Source organism: Callospermophilus lateralis, chromosome 15 (assembly GCF_048772815.1).
Source record: "Callospermophilus lateralis isolate mCalLat2 chromosome 15, mCalLat2.hap1, whole genome shotgun sequence".
Lineage (NCBI taxonomy): Eukaryota > Metazoa > Chordata > Mammalia > Rodentia > Sciuridae > Callospermophilus > Callospermophilus lateralis.
The window spans coordinates 80,758,342-80,775,821 of NC_135319.1; positions in this window are offsets into that span (position 1 = coordinate 80,758,342).

Here is a 17,480-nt window from a genome sequence, read left to right on the forward strand (position 1 = left end):
CTTAACTGTATTCCAAGCACTCTAAATGTCTTATTCTTTAAGGTTTGGTTCAGCTGTCATTTTCTCTCTAAAGCCTTTTGTGTCCTACTGAGCTATAGGCAACATTAACAATCCTTTAATTCCCTTTTATCTTGTACATATACTTGTGGCATATCATTCATGTTTGATTATAATCAATATTCTTGCTTTATCTTTCCTCCAGGCTCCTTGAGGGAAGAGCCTATTTTACTTTTATTTGATCCCATTTATTCTTTTATTTAGTCAAGTATTTATTGAATGCCCACTACTGTGTACCACCACACTAATTCTGAAAAGGTGGTGGGGTTCAATGAACACGTTATCCCTGAACTAACAAGCTTATTTTTGGTAAAGAAGGTAAATTAATAAAGAAGGAATTACAAAGTATATGTTGAATTTTATGATGCATGTTTTAAAAGGGGTCTGTGAGAAGAAGGCATGAGGGAAGGACTTGTGGAAAGGGCAATATTTAAACTAATACTTACAGAGGAATGAATTAGCCTCAAGAAGGGTGGAATACAAGTGGGCATTGACTGTTCCAGGAAGAGGAAAGGGAGACAGAGGAATCAATCATGGCTTCCAGGTTTCTAGCTTGAATACTTGATTGCACAGTGACACTATTTATTGAGATAGGTGCTGTGGAACAGTGTCAGATTGAAGAAAAGTAAAGGAGGAAACAAAGAATTCCAGTTTCATGATGATGAATAGGAAGTATCTTCAAGATATCCAAGTGGAGAAACCCAGAGGCTATTGGATATATGACCTGTTACTCAAGAGAGAAACACAATTGGAAATAAAATTCATTGTCACCTTATGGACAGTAATTAAATAGATGGGAATTAGATGGCTTGAAGAAAATGAATACACATACAAGGCGTATAACCAGCCTGGAGGAACTCCCAAAATTTAAAAATCAACTAAAGGAGGAAGAACCATCGAAGAAGAGTGAGGAGAAGAGGTAGGAGAGGAAGCAGGTAAGTGTGACATGAAGAAATCTAGGAATGGAGCTTTCAAGAAGGAAGAAATGGGCAGCTGTTTCAAATGCTAATAAAGGTAACAACTAAAACATGTCCAACTTCAGAACACCCAAAGATGACTAGTTAACATTAACATTGCACCAGGCTCAATGGTAGGTACCAAAGATACAAAAATGGGTAAAAACCGTTAGAAGTACTTACTAGTAATTGAATAAATGAGTATCGAATAAACTGCTTTTGCTAAAATTTTAGATAAGAATATATGAAAATGTGATAAAACATGTAAACATACACACCCTAAGAACACTAATAGTTAGCTTTCTACTTCTCTCAGTGACTGAACAATTTCAATGAAAGATATTGGTTTGAACTTAATTAATTCAGGCCAAAGGAAGGTGTCACGTGTAGTTAAGGACCCACTGGCAGGATGTACAGAAGAAATTTTGAAGTGTCTCATTTGTCAGTGTAGTTGGCTCTCAGATCTCTCTCCATTCCTTGTGGAAATTCTACCACTTTTTTCACCTAGATTCACATGGAGCCTGTGAACTTTTTAAAATGTGCCTGTCTAATCTCACAGCATTTGAGTAATTGTTTTTATCATTGAATAAGCCTGTTGGATCAAAATAAGCAAGGTAGTCCGCTAAAATCTTCTCCCTGTGGCAGAAGGTACACACGGGGAATACAGCAAATTACCTCAACATTCTTCATTTCTTATCCAGCATACATTATTTTTCATCAAGGACATATGACAGTGATTACAAGGCTGACTGACCTATGTTATACCTTTTGTCACCTTGAGCATGCTTTGTTCTCAAAGATGAGTCATTATAGTCTAGTGCTTATCATAAAAAATGGTATTATGTTTTTGTATCAGTTATTTTACATTAATTAAAATACAGCTTTATTAAAAAGCTTAACTGCCAGGCTGGCGCACACCTGTAATCCCAGCAGCTTGGGAGGTTGAGGCAGGAGAATCACAAGTTCAAAGCCAGCCTCAGCAACAGCAAGGCGCTTAGCAACTCAGTGAGACCCTGTCTCTAAATAAAATACAAAATAGGGCTGGGGATGTGGCTCAGTGATTGAGTGCCCCTGAGATCAATCCCCAGTACCAAAAACAATAAAAATAAAAATTAAATAGCTTAATTGTTTTTTTTTTTAACAGAATAAGAAGCTCTCCAAGAATAAGGCATTGGGGTTGGGGCAGGGTCTCACCTAAGTCAGGAATATATAGCAAATGAATTATTTCACTTCCTTCAGGACATACACACAGTTCCAAGAAACTGGGAGCACGTATTTGCAACAAATGATAGGTGAAGGGTTAGCAATAATAATATAGAGAGAACTTCAAAACAGTAATAAAAAGGAAATAATAGAAAATGGTCAAGGGACATTAATAATTAAGAGATAAATACAAAAACTAATATTAAAATGAAAGGATGCTCAAACTCATTTATAATTTAAAAATACAAGTAAAATAAAGACAATTTTTCCAACAAATTGGCAAAAATTAAATACAAGGACTGTGCCAGAATAAGAAAAATTAGGGAGTACATCCTCTTATATAGCAATATTTTTAGAGAATGTATCAACATTTTAAACTCATCACTTACAACTAACAAATACTACTAGCTATCAGTGTGGATGTTTGTGAATAAGAACATAACATCATTTGTAGTTTTGAAAAACTTGGAAATGGCCTAGATATGAACTCAAGAGCATGTTAAATAACCATTAAAAATTGAAGAATATCTATCAGTTTGGGGAAATGTCCATAATATATGGTTGCATGTAGAAAGCAATTTAGAAAATATATTAACATTTTAAATAACAAAAACATTTTAAAAGACTATAATGTACAGTTTGTATTTGTGTATAGAGATATTATAAATAGATGAATGGGTAGTAATATATTTTATTAGTTTTTCCTATTGCTGCTGTGGCAAATTATCACAAACATAATTCCTTTAAACAACATACAGATATTATCTTACAGTTCTAGGCCCCCAAGTAAGGAGTGGGTCTCACTTGGTTAAAGTCAGGATGTCAGCAGGGCTGGCTGCTTCTAGAGGCTCTAGAGAAGAATGTTCTCCTGCCTTTTCCAGCTGCTAAAGGCTGCTGTCTTAGCTTATGGCCCCATTTCTCCATCTTCATGGCTAGCAGTATCAGGCTGAGTCTACCCATACCTTCCCTTCATCATATTTAACAAGTTGGTCTTTGAAAAGAACCCTGGGTTTGGACTGGAGCTATTTTCTGCCATAAATTTTGACGAATTCAACATTGAAATGTATAGTACAATGTAGACAAGAGCTCCAGATCGGTCAACTCAAAACTGTTCGACACAAGGAACTCAATAACCAGAACTATTAACAGTGCTTCTCAATATGACTGGATATCCATTAGCAGAAGAAAGAAACTAGACCCTTATCTCTCATCATATCAAACATAAAATAGATCAGAACCCTAAATGTAAGGCATGAACTACTAGAAGAAAACAGAGGCAAAACACTTTTCAACACATCCATATAAACAAAGATTTTCTGAATAAGACCCTAAAATCTCAAAGCAAGAACAGACAGACAGCATTCTATTAAACTAAAAAGTGAAGGGAAATCAGAAGAATGGGAGAGAATATTTGCACACTATTCGTCCAACAAGGAATTAATATCCAGAATATACAGGGAGCTAGAACAAAGCAAAACCCTGCAAAAGCCAAATAATACAATTTTAAAATGGGATATTGATCTGAATAGACTTTTCTCAAACAAAGATATACAAATGACTACCAAGTATATGAGAATGTGTTCAATATCACTAACCATTCAGCAAATGAAGATATTCTCTCACCCCAGTCAAAATGCCTATGATGGAAAAAGATAAAAAGTAACAAATTGGGTGAGGATACAGAGAAAGGAAGCTCATAAACCTTTGATAGAAATGTAAATTAGTGCAGCCTTTGTGTAAAATAGTATGGAGTTTCCTTGAAAAATTAAAAATAGAACTACCATATTACCCAGTAATTCTATTATTTGGTATTTATCCAAAGGAAATAAGTATACCATAGAGATTACCTGCACTTCCATGTTTATTGCAGCACTGTTCATAATGGCTGAAACAGAATAAACCAACGTTTCTGTTGATGGGTGAATGGATAAATAAAATGGGTCTATATACAATGGAATATTATTCAGCCACAAACAATGAAATCCTGTCATTTGTGGCAACATGGTTGGAACTGGAGGTCATTATGTTAAGTGAAACCAGTCAGACACAAAAAGACAAATGACACATGTTCTCATTCATATGTGGAAGCTAAAAAAGTTGATTTCATATAAGTAGAGAGTAGAATAGTGGTTACTAAGGTTAATAAGTTCAGGACAGAAGGGGATAAAGGTTGAATTATAGCTTCCAAAATATGTTACATAGGAAGAATAAGCTTTAAGATATTTCAGCACAGAAGGGTGAGTATAGTTCACAACAATATATTATATATTTTATGAAGATCTAGAAGATAGGAGTTCAAAGAAATGATAAATATTTAAGGAGACAGAAATGTCAGTTGCCCTGATTTGATCACTATATGTATATACATATATTGAATTATCACATTGTACCCCCTAAATATGTACAAATTATTATGTGTCAATAATATTGAGTAATAAAAGAGTGCTTCTCATCCTTACCTGTATATTGGAATGATTTACAGAGCTTTAAAGCTTTGGCACTAATTTTTGTTTGCTTGTTTCTTTTTTGCTTGATTTGATTTTCTTCAGCATTATTTCTCTTTGAAAAATGTTTTAATTATGTGTAACTAAATGGAACTTTGAAAAATGTAAGGATATATTCTAAATGGGAGTCTATTTAATATCCAATAAAATGTAGAGATTCTAGGTGTTCACTTCAATGAGTTTTTATTGTGATGAACTATATAGATAACAAAATTTAGCGTTTCAAACCCTTTTAAGACAGCATATAATTCAATGACATTTACATTGTTGTGCAGCTGTCACTGCCATCCATCTCCAGAACTTTATCTTATTCAAGTCAAGTGGTACCCATTAAATTAGTGTTCACTTTCCTTCCTTTCAGCCCCTGGCCACCACCATTTCATCTTCTTTCTCTATGAACTCAACCATTCTAAGTACCTTATAATAGTGGGATCACTACTTGACCTTTTGTGTCTGGTTTAAGTAAGTAAAATGTTTCAAGGTTCATACATGTTGTAGCATATGTCAGAATATTTTTTAAGGGTAAATAATATCTCACTGTATGTTTATACCACATTTTGTTCTCTATGTACCACCAACAGACCCTTGGTTATCCCATCTTTTGGCTACTGTGTATAATACTGCTGTGAACATGGGTGTACAATATTTATTTGATTCCCTGCATCTGATTCTTTTAAATACTTGCCCCACAATGAACTAGGAAATCGTATGGTGATTCTGTGTTGTTAAGGAAGCATGCTGCTGTATTCCACAGTGGCTGCAACATCTTACATTCTCACCAGATTAGGAATGTAAATTTAGGATTCTCCATGTTCTCACCAACTCCCACCCACGGCCCATGCAGGTGGTGGGAGTGGAGCTCCTCTTGGTGGAATGGGCTGACTGTGGAATAAAAGCTGAGAAAGGTTGAGCGGCAAAAACAAAACAAAAAAACAACAAAAACCAGGATACGGAAAGTAATTTTAAAAGTCGGGGGCAGGACAGGCTAGCTGATCTTAGGGATCAAGTTTCCACACAGAAAAGAGCAAAATGGAGGCCGCACTTGCTTTATATGGGGAACATCAAAAGTTTTCCATGGAATGTTCTTTTGCCAAATAGGAAGTGGGCTGTCCAGTTCCCAATGGTGTTCCGCCCAACTTGCCAACTTGGAGCTGGGGGTGGGGGTGGGGTCTTCCTAGTAGAGCAGAGATAGAGGTCATGTGCCTTGGGCAACCTAATGAGCAAGACTTTTCAGGAAGCCTGGATAGTTCCCAAGGTTAAACCTAAATTCCATGGCTCCATACCAAGAGAAGATCATCAAGTAATTCACAGGTGGCTTCCTCCAACCAACACTTGTTTTCGTCTGTGTTCTTCATATATGTATAGCCATCCTCATGGGAGTGATCAATAAATATAAACATTTGTCTAATATCACCCAGAACAAGATAGAAACTTCACAGTAGTAAAGTTTCCTTTCTGCCCAGAAATCACTTCCTAACTTCCTACTTTTAACACCAAAGATTAAGTCTATTGCCTCTCTATTTTGTTCCATTGATTGACATGTCTTTATGTTAATACCACAGTGGTTCCACTAAATAAGTCATGAAATCAGGTTGTGAAATTTTGTTTCAGGATTGTTTTGGCTCTTCAGATTACTTTGCATTTCCATGTAAATTTAAAATCAGTATATGTGTTTCTTTACAGAAACCTGAAACTATTTTTTTTAAAGAGAGAAAGAGAGAATTTTTCAATATTTATTTTTTAGTTCTCGGCTGACACAACATCTTTATTTTATTTTTATGTGGTGCTGAGGATAGAACCCAGCGCTCCACGCATGCCAGGTGAGCGTTCTACCACTTAAGCCACATCCCCAGCCAACCTGTAACTATTTTAATGGAGATTTCATTGAATATGTAGACTAAGTTGGAAGGAGCCGATACCCAAACAATGCTATCTATTTCAACCCATGAACATAATATATCTCTCCGTTTATTCAGGTGTTCTATAATTTGAGAAACATTTCAGACTTTTCAATGTAAAATTCTTGTACATCTTTTGCAAAGGAAATTTTCCTTACAAAGGAAATTCGTGAGCTATTTTCCACAGTATTTGATACGTAGTTGCTTGTGTGTCTTGGGATCTTGATGAATCTACTTCAGTTCTATGTGATTTCCAGAGTCTGCAGGACTTTTCACATACTGACTGACATCGTCTGTAAATAATGACAGAAGTTTTCCATCTGCTTTTACAATTTAGGTATCTTTTTGTTTCTTCTTGCCTTGATGCACCTGCAAGAACTTCTGGCATGCTGTTGAACACAAATGGAGAGAGCACAGGTCTTTGCCCTGTTTCCAGTCTTAGGGGGGAAAGGACCTAATGTTTCCCTATTAAGAATGACGTTAACTATAGCTTGTTTTGTAACACGCTTTGTCAAATTGAGGATGCTCCTGTGTCTTCCTAGTTTGCTAAATATTAGCATACAGTTATATATATATATATATATATATATATATATAAAACAGCCATCCTCATGGGAGGGATCAACAATTTTTAGTTGGCCAGTTCCAAGCTGCTGCCTCATCTCTACATTGTACTATGTATTCCAGAGTTATATTCCTCAATATTTGTGATAGGAACACCCTGGTCCAGGGTTCTTTCCAAAAGCCAGCCTGTTAAAATGGGTAAAGGATAGGTGGAGGCAGAGCAGCCTGCAAAATTGTCTTGGGAATTCTCCAGGTTTGGAGAAATGGAAGCAAGAATGGGTGCCACCCCATTTTGTGGACGTATGAGTCTGAAGTATGATGAGTAGGTAAGTCATGCGTGGTGACAGTCTTCTTCAGTGTGATGACCTTGTTATCTGCATCATGCTTTCAACCCCACCATTTGTGGACACATTTGTGAGGGCAGTTTGAAAAGTCTTTCACCTCAGAGACTGCCTGTGATCAACCAAGATGAGCAATTCATTCACTCAGATGCAGCCTGAGAAGCTATCTTATCTAATGAACTGTCGGTTGCAAGTAACTACAATACAATTATGATTGTGCCATGAAAGTTTCTTTTCTTTTTTTCCTTGCTGATAGCTCAGAGCCTAAAATGATTATTCTCTACACCTTTGGATTGCACTTTTGTAAGCAATTGGCGACATATGGTATGGGTTTTACTGGTGTATCTCTGTCAGCTGTTTCTTGATCTCTTTTTCTTCCTATAAATCACTGGTGCCTTATTCTCTTGCCTCTTCCTTGTCCCTTTTCCATGGGAGGGGAGGAAAAAATCACTGGACATGGTCCTGGCATCCTGTTTAGTAACCTAGATGCTCCCCCTACATCCTTCCTTTCCTAAGGTCCTGAGATCTGACCATGTGAATAAGACCTAGGTTCTCTTTACCATTCCTATCAGGAATTTCAAGTCCTGTTTATCCAGTCACCCTTTACCTACCCATCCATTCCCACAAAACCCTTCATTATGGTTTCTCTATGTCTACAATCCCCAACACAGATCCCTGCAGTTCAGAAACCAATCTATAATCAATGTGAATTACATAGGTATAATTGTAGCATAATTCTAGCACTTCCCTACTCTGAGATAGAATCAGGGCTTACTTGACTTAGTTCCATTTCATGGATGTCATTGTCCTTTAAGAGTGAACATTTACTTTCTCAGTACCATCTGATTTCCAAATGTGAAGCAGAAGAAATTGTGGCTTGTGTTTGTAATGTTCTGGCACAAATTCAGAATTGAGTACCTGCTTGATATTCCAGAAGGCATCGCTGTGCTGGTGAATTTAATATCATGGAGCAACATTTTTCTAGTGGGCCATAAAATAATTCTGCAGTAGTTCACATTTATTGAAGAAGAATGTGGTTAAAACTGAGCAGCTTGTAAGCACTAAATATGGGTGGTTAGGTTCTTATTTGATGGGCCTTTGGTGGCCTCTCAAAATGCTCTTGTGGTTTGAAGTTCAGGATGTTTTTTGAAAGAGCTGTGTGTAGCCTACTGGGGTTATCTTACTAGTCTGAGAACCTCTTCATTAACTTAGTTGGTTTTCAGGTTTTTGTCCTCTTTATAACAAGACATGCATTTTTTACCTTTCAAATAAATTGCTGTAATGTCTGAATCCAGATGGAATTAGATTGGTTTATATGTATAATTTCAGCTTCTATTATACCAGGTGCTCCTCAGATGACATTTTAGGAAATTTGCCAACAACTTGCCTAGGCCATATTGTCAGTTTATTGAGCCTGGATTCTTAATGGAATAAATCACTTCTTTCTCAAGACACTTTTTTAAGTAGTCATCCTGTCTGAGTTGCTGTTCTTCTTTGTACCATTTCTAGTTGCCTCAGCTCTGGTGTTGATCTCTGCAGCATATAAGTGAGGAGGAATTCACTGTTGACTGACTCCCAAGAACTGCAGTGGACATAGCTGGGTCACAGCCATTTCTGAGGGCTACTTACTCCTAACGTTACCCTTCCTGAGGCCTGTGTCTTTTCTAGATTTTCTGAGCAAGACACTTTTAACGTCAAGATTACATGATTATTCACATCCAGTCATAAACTTTTATAATTACTAGTCTTCACCCTAATCACAAGTTCATTCAAGGTAATACTTCCTGAGAAATGCCCTTTGAATTTAGAGAAAAAAACTTCAGGTAATACAGAGCCAGAGTCATATTGGCTCATCTCCTGTGCTCTGATGCATGCATTTCCTGTGTTCTGCCGACTATGGGCAGCAGCCTACAGCCAGTGTACTATGGACATTAGTATTAGAAATGCTTCTTTAGTAATTTGTGAGGCTAGGTTGCATGATCTCACTGACTGAGCTCATTTGGACCGAGTTCAGTTAGAAAGATTTCATTAGTGCTACAGTTTTGATCCCAAGTGTCCTCCAAAGGTCCATGTGGTAAATAAAGACTTGCTCCTCAGGGAGACAATTTTAAGAGAGGTGATGGGGCCTTTATGCAGTGGGGTCTAGTGGGAGGCCTTTGGGTCACTGGGGACATTCCCTCTAGGGGCATTTTGGAACACCAGTCCTTTCTTCTTCTATCTTTTTGTGTTCCCCTCCATGAGGTGAGAAGTTTTGCTTTGCCAGACACCCTCCCATGATGTGCCATAATAGGTCCAAACAATGGAGCCAACTGACATGGATGGAAACCTCTAATACTATGAGCTGTAAACCTTTTCTCTTTATAAGATTGTTATCTCAGGAGTTGTTATAGTAATAGCTGACTAACATAGTTGGTAACTTCACATTAGATTTTGTCCTACATCATCTAAGAAATGCAAACATTGAAATGTAAAATCAAATGTAAGTCTTTCACCTAAGCAACTTGGTTTTTGTCTTCATTTTTGAAGGGACAGTCTCTGGTTTTTAATAATCAAAGGTGCTATTCTATTCTAAGTAAAGCAGTAGATGGAAGATCTTGAAATACATAAGCAGGTTCAATAAACTGCTCAGGGACTTCTACTTCTTTTGCACAAAGTAGTCATTTTAAGAATTCAGGGATGCTCCAGCATGCCCCCACCCCCCAAAAAATCAAGGACCCACACTGATTAATGGTAATCTCATCTATGTGTCCCAATGTCCTTATTTTAAAACAAACAATCTCCAGGTGCATTGCTGTGTGTAGTCCCAGCTATGTGGGAGACTGAGGCAGGAGGATCACTTGAGCTCAGGAGTTTGAGGCCAGTCTAGGCAACATAGTGAGACCCCATCTCATAAGATAAAACAAAGGATCTATTTAAGTACCAAGATGGAGGTCAGGCATATTGAGTTTATCTGCCCCTTTTTGTCTAGTTTCTTCTTTAATAGGAACCCATGTTTGTCTCTAGAAAATAGAAAGTAAGCCTATTCTTCCATATACACCTTTATGGGGAAGAAACAATTTCAGCCCTTCCTGTTCGAATACATTGAACATTCATGTACACAACATAGAAACTGAAAAAGAACAGAAATTTCAAGATTGAATATCCTTGACATGTAGAGCTTTCTGTTTGTTCCTGTAACAGTTTGGATATGAAATGCCCAGTAAAAGCTCCTGTGTTAATGTAATATTCTGAGGTGAAATGATTGAATTGTTAAAGTTGTGACCTAATGAGACAACCTAGTTTGAATGGGCTAGTAAGGAAGGGCAGGAGGAGGTGGGTAACTGGGGTTTTCCCCAGAAAGGGTTCATCTTCCTTGTGGCCCTTCACCTGCCTCCTTTTGCCTTCCTGATTGACATGATTGGAGAGCACTTCTCTGCCACTCCCTTCCAGTCAGATGTGCTGTCCCACCTTGCACCCAGAGCAATGAATTTGACCCACCATGGACTGAATATCTGGAATCAAAAGCCAAAATAACTTTCCTGTGTAAGTTGTTCTTGCTTTAACTCTCTAAAGCATACAGATTTGTTGACAAGCACATGTGCGCAGGAGCCATGTAAAACATGAAACTCAAATATTTGAAGCCAGATGGCTGAAGCTTAAAGACTCTTTTCACAGAGGAAAGGGAAGTTAGCAGGTTATTGGTACTTCTGAAAGGTGGTAAAAGATTTTCAGGGGAATTAAGACCAAATAATGGTCTACGGCAAAGTTCCTCTGGCTCTAGGTGAGGTGTTTGCTTTTCAGCCTGTTTTCCAGTGATCAATCCTTTCTGGTAAATGAGATTTCATGACACTTGCATTTCTGGGAAGGGAACTTCCCTTAGAGAAGGGAGCATCAGAAAAAGCCTCTCCCCACCCTATGGAAAGAGGGTCTAAGATAATTAAGAGCAGCTCTTGCTTTCTTCAGCTGCACATGTCAAAGTGCCACACTGTAGGGCATCATTTCCTAAGCCTCAACAAGAATAATAAAATTGGGGAAAATCTGTTTTAATTTTAGGTCTGTTTTAATTTTGATTTCATGGAGCCAGAGGGAGATGGACACTTGATTTTATGAAGCCAGAGGGAGATTTTTTATGGAGCTAATGGGGATTATTACCACTCTGTATTTCTTAAATGATGGAGTCAGGTTTGCTTAGTATTAGACATTTTATTTTCTACATAAGCATTTGATAAATGGACATAAATGCAAAAATGGTTAGGGTAGATGGTATACGCAATAACTCCCAAACTTCTCATTTGTGAGAATTTGTAGTTTGAAGCATGATGTAAACATTTAATACAACTTAAATTCTAGCAACTTCCATGTGTCATTTTTTAAAACAAAATATGTCTGTAGATTTTTAATTTTATGTAGCTATAACAGAAGGTAAAGCAGGGGAAGAGGAGCCCACAGATGATGTGGCACAGTATTCACTTTCAGGAAAAATAAAATTTAAAAAAGCTTAGCAACAGTAGCTAAGCAACATATTAAGTGCACATTGATTTTTGTGGAAAGAGAATTGTTCATTGTTGTATGAAAGACTTAAATTTTTTAGAATACTATTATTTAAGATTGGTGTATTATGTATTGATGATACATTGCAGTTTTATTCATTTGGTACTCACTTTAACTGAAAGTCTGTGTTTATCCTCCAGGTTAATGAAGAAAAAAGAATTGCATTAGAATAAAATATCATTTTAAAAGATGTTCAAAAAATATCCATGTTTTCTAGAGTGAAACATCCTAAGAGTGTGAATTTTAATACTTTTTGAATTTAGATTGGCTGTGTTCTTTTGTCTTTACAAATTAAAATATAGGTAGTATTGTTCATTTTTCCTTCACTAATAGTTTGAAATTAGTTGAATGTGAGATTAACAATTAAAAAAATATAATATGAAAACTATCCTAGTCACAGTTGATTTTTACCCCCCCCCCAGAAATTCTTTGAGTTATTTTATTTTAATTTAAGATGACAAACTTTGTTATAGTGGTTATGCTTAAAACAAATCTAGTCTATTTTGTCAAGCAGGCTGATCACCTTCCTTATTCACATTGATCATGGTGAAAACTGCTAAAATCTTTTAAGGATGAAAATGTTTAAAGAATTTTAAAAGTGTATGTACCCTATTTTGTGAGATACTTTTTTAAAAAATATGAAGTTGGCTTAATAGGTGATATTTGCTCTATTTTATGTGTGAAACAACAACAACAATTGAGTTGCCTAAAACTAGATACCTTTTTAGAATCAACAATAGAATTGGGATGTAGTTCAGTAGTGGAGCAGTTGCGTAGTGTGAGGCCCTGGGTCTGGTCCCCAGCACCGAAAAAAGAAAAAAAAAAAAAAAGGTCACCCGACTCATAGGGCTTCTTGGGAATACTTGGTTGGTTTCTTCATGCAAGTTTTCGGGCAGAGGTTATAAAGAGAGAGGAGTGTTGTGCTAACAGAAGGAGCAAAAACTGTAGTTCCTGGCACAATTCAGGAAAGAGGTTTGGAAAAGCCAAAGGGGATTACAGAGCAGAAGTTCAGGATTATATGAGATTATTTAAATTTAACTTGTTAAGCAAGGTAGACATGATACATACTGGAGGACTCTTTGTACATCACAGAAACCCCCCCTACATCAGCCTAAGTCAAAATATATTTATGTAGGAAACACCAGGTTTATGTAGGAAGACCAGGAAAATCCTGACTTTAGAAATGACTGGATTTAGTGGTTGAAATGACCTCATGACCAATTTGTCTCTTCTCCAGTTTTTTACTCTAATGTTTTCCTCCATGTTGGTATCAATTTGAGGTAGAAACTTCCTATATGGAGGCAAAAATGACTACATACAATTCTAGATTTCATTATTTTTTCAGGTAGTGACCCCCAAGATAGGAAGGTATCTCTCAGTTGCTTAAACATGAACCTGGTCTGACTTGGGTCATGTGCCATTTCATAAATCCCAGAATTGTGGCTGAGTTGCATTAGCTGACATCTTTGTAGTGGATTTGAGGCAGAGCAACTGCCTCTCTGCCAGTAAGGAAAACCTATCAGAATAACAATAGGAGATTCACACTATGCCATCTATAAACATTTTTGCAAATATTTAGGTGTTGGTGGATATACAACATTCCATTTGAGGTGACTGGTATATTTTAGAAAAGAAAAAATGCTTTGAAAACATCAAACACTTTAATACAGACATTGCATATGGATTGCTGTGGAGCTAATATGGCTTGCTGACTTGTTCTTTCTGGCCTATTGGCCTGTTCTGCTGTTTTGTTTAATTGAACCAATCATTTTTCAACTTCTCTTAAAAATATGGGTACTGATAATACTGGCCTGCATTCCTGCATGGAAACAATCAGGCACCTCTTTCACATGGAGCAGTAGCGGCTATCCCTTAGGATGGGACATTTGCTCTCCCTAGCCTCCAAGCACCATCACACCCTATTGTTTAACACTGAGGCTGATTTTAGTTGCTGCTTGCACTTGTTCCTCCTAGAATAGATAATTGCTTCTGTAGGCTCATATATCCACTGACTGTGGTAAAATGAAGCTTGATTTGGGCACAATGGAAGAGATCATCTTTTATGAAGTGAAGAAAATTCCTCCATGTGTAATATGCAAATAAAAGATGACTATATTGAAAGAACCACAATTTTAGAGGTCATTATGAAATGAATCATTATAAGACCTCTGACTGTTATATGGAGAAGATGAGGGATGAAGAATGGAATTGAAAAAAGGATTGAACTTTCAGTAAGCAATTATTTTTGAATATGAATAAAACAGCTGATGCTACTATAAATGAGGTTACATATTAAGTGAAAAAATTGTCCAGGCACTAAAAGCTTTTACAGATGCAAGTTTATAAAAGAGCATGGTAAAGTGCTGCAGAAATTATGTGTCCCACACTGAAACAAGCAAAAGGTAAATTTTACTGGAAATCTGTCGACCAGTGTATTGACATTATGTCTGAGCACATACAGAATACTTGTATGAAAACAGTAAGTTAGTTGTAGTGTTCTATTGCAGATGTTGAGAGCACAGATATAAATAACACCACCTAGTTAGCTGTATTTAATTGGCCATATTGATAAGATTTTTATGTATCAGAGTATGAGATGCTCTAATTGGAACTCAGCAAAAGATTTAAAGAGTTATTTTGCAAAAAGTAACATATTTGGTAAAAAAAAAAAAAAAAAAAGTCAGTGTGACTAAACTCCTACAGCATTAATTTGAAAAACTGAAATTCAGGAAGGGAATGTTTTCCAAGAGACTTTGAATTTAGGTTTTCTGATGAGGTGATTTGCCAGGAATTGCTTTGTGCCAAATAATTTAAAAAGGACATTGTGAACCAGATAAAATCCCATGACTGAAATTCAAAAACTTCAGCACTTCTCCTTATGAATTAGATGTCTGGTGGCCGTTAGAGTACATGAACTTTGTGGCTGAGTGCTGAGAGTTATGTCTGGACATTTTAATGTCATTCAAGAGAAAAATCTCTCTCACTCCCTAACCATGAAAAGTAGGTCAAAGTCTTGGACTTTTTGGTTTACGTTAGAACCTATAAACTTTGCATGTATGATGCGTTTAGATTCTGAAGGATTCATAGCTACACTAATGTGTGGTTTGTCTTGCTCACTTTTTAAGTGAAATTGTGCCTTTGAGAAATAATTTGGCAAGAAATAAGTGGGCCCTTTAGTGCAAATTATAATCAAAGCTATAGGTTGAAAACAGAATCCAGAATGGTTCTATGATTTTAAACCTTATAAACATAAACTAATATTGCTTAAGTTTGCCTTCCCAGTTTGATATTGATATTATGAACAGAGAGCTACAAATTCAAGTTTGTAAACTGCAAAGCAATGAATTACCAAAAACTAATGTGCAGTGATGTTGGAATAGCAGAAGTGATCACACAGTCGTAGACATTCACTGTTCCATAAAGAGAGTCTGAACACTTTAAGTAGCATTGATGTTATAAATTCCATTTTTGCATATGAAACTGAGTCAATCAAATTACTGCTCACAGTTGAAGGACTTGTGGTTAAGGTTTTATGGCCTGATAGTTATATCTTATGTTAGGTAGGCTACAGTAACAAGTCCAAGAGCAACAAATTATGAAGAAAATTCCAGCAATTAAATACTTTTATTTTTTTCAATGTTATTTTGTGTTTTAAATTTTCAAATATCACTAAAGTCATGCATGTCTGTTTATATTATGTTACAAGCTCATGATATTGTTCAGAAAACAGAAAGTAATTTTGGTTGATTTTCTGGTACTTGACTAGATTGGCATCTGATCTGCTTTACTCATTTACATGACTAGATGGTCCCGGTTGCCCTTTAAATAACTGGCCTTGGCCCTGATCTAAGCCTCTAGATGATGCTCAGATCATCTGGTGATTAAATACTATATTAAAGAGAATAATCTATTTGAGTTTCCCAAGCAAATATCCCAAAGAGCAGTTATTTGTCAGAGTGTCTCCAGCACTGTCAAGGGGGAAAATGTACCCTGACTGGCAGCCTCGAGGATTTTGTTGCTGTGGAGACAGAGGCGTTGTCTTTTTCTAGATTGATAGCAGTGGCCATGATTTTCATTCAACTGGCTGTGCTTGATGAGATGCAATGCTCACCAAGCAATAGGAATATTATTGATCTGGCAAGGGGAGAGAACGAAATTACTGGACACCAGAGCCTCTTGTCTCCTCAGAGGTGATCCTTTTCCTTATACATCAAAACATTTGCTTTCCAGGGTATATAGCCAGTTTGGGTAGCTAAATCAGTTACTAGAGCCTTATCACTCTTAGACATCTTGACCTGTGAACAAGGATCCTGCTGCTTGCTTATTTATAACTCAGTGCTCTAAAACTGGTTAGAGCATATCCAGTACCATTCAGCTGAACTTACATATGAGCATAAGGAGGCTCCTTTACTGTGATCACTTAGAAACAAAACTGCTGTTACTTTTACTTTGAAAGCCCACATAAAAAGGAACTTAGCCACTGGTAAATATATTTGGTGATATTTTGGGACTAATCAAAGTTACTAGTGGGTAGTTCCACGAAGAAATGTTTCTATGGATGCTTTATTTTTTTAAAAAAATTTGAATCAAATTCATTGGCTTTACATCTTGAAAATTTTATCCAGTAGGCTAGTTGAATATAGGTTTATGTGAACAGAAGTCACTTCAAAGTAGAATAGGCTGAGCCTACATTGCTCTCAACCGCCTTGAGCGGCTGCCAGCACTTGACCATGGAAGCAAAGGTGGGGTGGTTAATGGTCCTCGTAGGCTTCTCCACAATAAATTAATTAGTGTGCATTTGCATTCTTCTCAGAGGAAAATAGGTATTCTCTGACATGCATGCATTAATATAAATTATGAGACAAAGTATTTAATTATATATCATGCCACATAAGGCTTTATAACTTGTACCAAGTCTGTCAATATTGAAGTCAATAAAAGTTGAATGACTGTGAAATAAGATTCTCAACAATTAATCTCAAAGCAAAAATAGTATGAAGAATAAATGGAAAGTATAGATATATGTAAGTTTACTATATTAGTCCCATTTTAATACTTTGTCTTATATTGAATAATTAAGATGTCCTTTTTAAAAGTCCATCATAATTATATTGAAAAAAAAGTATTCAAATCTGCCTTTTAGAAAGTTTTAAATGTACTCTATTGGCTTTTCCTTTCTGATTGAATTCTCAGATAAATTTTAAGTGAATTAATTAAGAAATGCTTGTTCTAAGAACAAGTGTTGGAAATTGATAGTATGAAATAGATACACATTTCTGGAAGGAAAAAACACCTCTAACTGAGATGTCAGAAGCAGAAGATCAGACCATCCTGGTGTGTTTGTGTGTGTTTAATCTCTATTGTGGGATTTGATGGACTTAATAAACCACAAAACATTTTTTGGATAGGATCTTGAAGGTCATGTAT